This window comes from Macadamia integrifolia, unplaced genomic scaffold (assembly GCF_013358625.1).
Source record: "Macadamia integrifolia cultivar HAES 741 unplaced genomic scaffold, SCU_Mint_v3 scaffold_100A, whole genome shotgun sequence".
Classification (NCBI taxonomy): Eukaryota; Viridiplantae; Streptophyta; class Magnoliopsida; order Proteales; family Proteaceae; genus Macadamia; species Macadamia integrifolia.
In genome coordinates, this window is record NW_024870615.1 from 108,788 (window position 1) to 112,959 (window position 4,172).

At 40.2% G+C, this 4,172-nt stretch overlaps 1 long non-coding RNA gene across 3 annotated transcripts; it reads right to left on the reverse strand.

The window, feature by feature from the left end:
• Window positions 1-375: 375 nt before the first annotated feature.
• Window positions 376-4,166, reverse strand: LOC122070769. Of its 3 annotated transcripts, none has more exons than XR_006137968.1 (4): window positions 3,301-4,166; window positions 1,916-2,052; window positions 999-1,709; window positions 376-600 (listed from the first exon to the last, which is right to left on the reverse strand). It is a non-coding gene; the product is annotated as an uncharacterized LOC122070769 (long non-coding RNA). The 3 variants fall into 3 exon arrangements; XR_006137967.1 differs by having other exon boundaries at window positions 994-1,709; XR_006137969.1 differs by having other exon boundaries at window positions 979-1,709.
• Window positions 4,167-4,172: the final 6 nt, after the last annotated feature.

The window sequence follows — 4,172 nt, forward strand, 5'->3', positions numbered from 1 at the left end:
AATTGTATGATGTCGATGAGGCACCGGTGAAACCTCCTGCTAATCTCATTTTCATATATATGTTAATATATTAAAAAATTAATAAAAAAACCTTAATCACCGGAGACACCAGGTTTTGATCAGAGTCAACTGTGTATAAAGTAGCCCAAACCAGAAGTCCACAAATGCTCAGGCCATTGGAAGGAGCTTGATGCGGTAGAGCTCTTGCTCCCAAGAGCTATTGGCTTTGGGCCTCTTGTTCCTCACCTTATCCTCTCCCCACAAATAATAATAATAATAATAATAATAATAATAATAATAATAATAATAATAATAATAATAATAATAATAATAATAATAATAACCAGAGTATATACGCTTAAATCGACCCAAAACTAAAAAGAGAAGAATATTAATCGCAGCAAGTGCAACAAGAGCATCATCGTCATTACAATACTCATTGAAGAGACAAGACAACATCAATCTATCTAGAGCCTTAAGACTGCCAAACACAGAGCAAGCGAATTTGGAAATGATCGGTTTCAACTCTGGGACCAGTACTAAGAAAGAGAACCAAAGGAATCCTCAGTGATCAAACACCAGCCGCATAGATACTCAAGACTGCCAAAACACAGCAAGCAGAGAATTTGGAAATTGTCAGTTTCAGCTTTGGGTTCAGTCTTGCGTTATACCCTAAGAAAAAATATGAACGAAAATATGAACATTTGTCAACCTTTACAAAGAGAGGACGGAGTTTTAAAGGAAAAAGGAAAATGAAAAACACAAATCTACCAGATTAATATAGATAAAGCCCATGTTAGTCATAGAGGAAGATAATTGGATTTTCAAAGCTGTGTAAAACAGAAAAACGAGAAGGAAAAAGAGTAGCATAACCAGAAGACCAATCTACAAGATTAAAATTAAGGACGGGATGGGGATGGGGATGGGGATGGGGATGGGGGATGGGGGATGGGGGATGGGGTATAAGGGCAAGCGTACTTAGAATCGCCGAACCTGACCTGAAGGCCGCAGGGTCAAGAAGTTGATCTCTGCATCTGCTCTGTATCGATTGTGGGAGGAAGGAAGAAGATAATTCCACAACCATATAGTCATTGAACCAAACAGTCAAAAGGACGTCACCTAATTCTCTACCCACATATGATATAATTGCCAAGAGCCTTGTGGACTGGTTGTTATTGTCCACAACGGTATCCCTACAGCAGCAATAACTAACCGTTCTGGATCAAAATGAATATGAATTTTATTCTAGGTCACGCTCTGTAGTACGACGGTGCCCCTGGATCGACTTTCTTTCAGAGGGAATGGTGCCATTGCCGGAGAAAAAAACCACATCCAAAAAGGATTTTCCGTCGCCAAGAGAAAGGCCTTCTGTTGGGGAAATTATTTTATGTGAGGAAAAATAAAGTAACTTTATTTACAACCATAATTTACCTGTAATTGCCTCAATAGTCCATACATACAAAAATAAAATTAACTACACATCCATGAGACGTAAGAATTCATTACTTTTAATTCACTTTTAAAAAGTGCTATACAACCATAGATGTTCTAAGGACTTGAAAGCAATAAACAGGGGAATACAACCCTCCTATCAAGAAAGAAGACAACATTATTCTCCTCTAAAACTCGTTAACAACTGGATAATTCTCAAATCACACCTTGGGCCCCATAATCATCAAGAAACTGCAATTGTGGGATAAAGAGCTCACCTGTAAAAAAATCAATAAAATGTGAAAGAGGAGTTAATGGTTTCCAAGTCATTCCACTGAGTTCAGACATCAAAAAGCTCAAGTGGCAAGGAACAGGTTTACTCTGTGACAAAGAATACTTTTTGCATACAAAAAGAGAAATAATAAATATATGAGAATTTCTGAAGAACAACCAATCAGCCATCTGGTGAACATGGAATTCTAACCTTGGATGTTGGAAATATCAATCCTCACGGACTCATGGCAAAGATGCAGAGTTTCCTCAGATATATCAGAAAATTGTGGTCTTTCAGGGTAGTTTGGGTTCATAACCACATTGACTGTCTGTGCTAGGGCACATCCCCTGCAATAAATGAAAGTCGCAACAAAGGTCATGTCTACACAGCCTTTGTATAACAGATTTGGCAAAATGGTGGCGGTGCGTATGCATAAATAGTTTGCTAGTACATTCTTCAACTAACTACCGTTGATTTAACCACATCCCATGTCAATCGTTTAACTGTTTACCTCTAAAACCAGCTGCAACCATTTTCTCTCCCATCCATACCTCTCCATCCCCCGCCCTGCCCTGCCCTCCACCATGAACACGGCAGCCCCCTTGCCCACCCTTCTCTCCCTCTCCCTCTCCCTCTCCCCGCTTCATCAATGGAGTTTCTTCACTTGCGCCATCGTTTATTATTGGATCTACCTTAATAATCTGCTTATTGTTACAGGTTTCATTAGTATAATGAGACTTCTGTTTTCTATTACTCTGTTCGTTTTCAAAGTGCAAAGGGCTATGACTTCCAAGTGAGAGCTCTAATAAGCTCTTTGATCAATGTTTGGGTGTTTAGAACTGATGGGATATGTAGTATTAGAAAATTATGACTGGTTTTTTTTTTTTTTCCTGAAATCTAATTTCATGAGAATCTTATTGGATTCAAGGCATAATATCTACGACTTCGGTAGTTTGGTCATGTTTGCAATAGTTTCTAAGAACATTAATGTAGAACCCATATGCCACTTTCTTCATCCCAACAACTTTCTGCCAGGTAGAAGATTTTTCCACAAAGTGATGAGAGTTAGGGAGAACCTACATGGTTATGTGACTACTAGCTTTTCCAGCCATAGGAAGAAGTGAGCTTCATCAGCGACTCCAATGATGGCATCCTCGTGTTGTGGGGTTTGGGAGAGACGGAGCAGGGAAAGGGGGTGCTGTGGGTTTGCAGCTGAGAGGACATAAGACAGGAGTTGTCTGCAAGAATCGAGACGGAATGGAGAGCGAGAGAGAAGGCAGTCAGGGGGAGGGAGGGAGTAATCGTAGCAACAAAGGGACCATGAACTTCTCACCACAATAGCCGGGAACCGGTAATCATAACAAATTAATTCATGGCTCAGATTAACTTTATGCTAAATGTACGGTTAATATAGAAAACACATGAAAATAAGTTTGAAAGATGTCCGCTCTGCTACTACGCGCCCAACTGAATCAAGCCTCAAAATAAAGAATGGAATAAATTCTCCCAATTAAATTGAAATAAACACAAAATGGTATACAATCTCCCAAATAAATTTTGTTGCTAATCAATTTAGTATGTCATGTCATGCACACCTGGGCCTTGGCTTGGCCGTTTGCAGTGCTTAGTGGAGTTGTTGCCTGAAGGTTGCTCACTTGATCAACTCTTCACAAGTGCATCGGTGCTTGGTATGCAGTTATGCACCAATTTCTTTGCTTTCCAAGAAGTGTGGCCATGGGCCCCTGTTGTCTCCTCTGTGGGTCTGTGTGGGTCTGTGTTTAGCCCCTATGTGGGTCTACGATGTAAGGGCCAATATGCCCTAAAAATTGGAAAAAAAAAAAATATATCAGTATCTCATGCACACAAGAAGAAGGCCTAAACCAGATGAGGATGAATCTGTTGTTCTTACAAGTGCTATATTGGAATTGGAAAGTACAGCAAATTGACAGCCCAATAGCAGCAGCCAGCAGGTGCCGGTACCGGTAGTAAGTAGGGGTGTAAATTGGTACAGTTTTGGTCAATCGGTCAGGTCATAAGGAGTCAGGACCAAAACTAAAACAAACCAATAAACTAATTGGTTCCAAACCTGAGATCCAGGACCATTAACGAATGCGTGGGCCAGATCTCGTTTCTAATCAGCACCAGACACTTATAGTGTCCAGAATTCAAAAAGAAAAACCAACTTAAAACACACAAATAACAAATATCATTTCCAACCATGGACGCAAATCCACTGCAGGTGGATCCAACGGCCGGGAGGGCCTAGGCATGCACCACATCCATTGGATGCTCAGTCTCCCAGCAGAGGATTTTTGTGCTCCAATCATGCAAATGCAGTAAATACTATCAGCAGAATGCAAATTTCAGAAGCATGGAGAAAGGAGTTTTAGAACAAGAACCACTGATCACAAGAAGTTCCAAATTACAGCGGTCGGCATTGAGGATCACATTTGATTGGATTTTATTC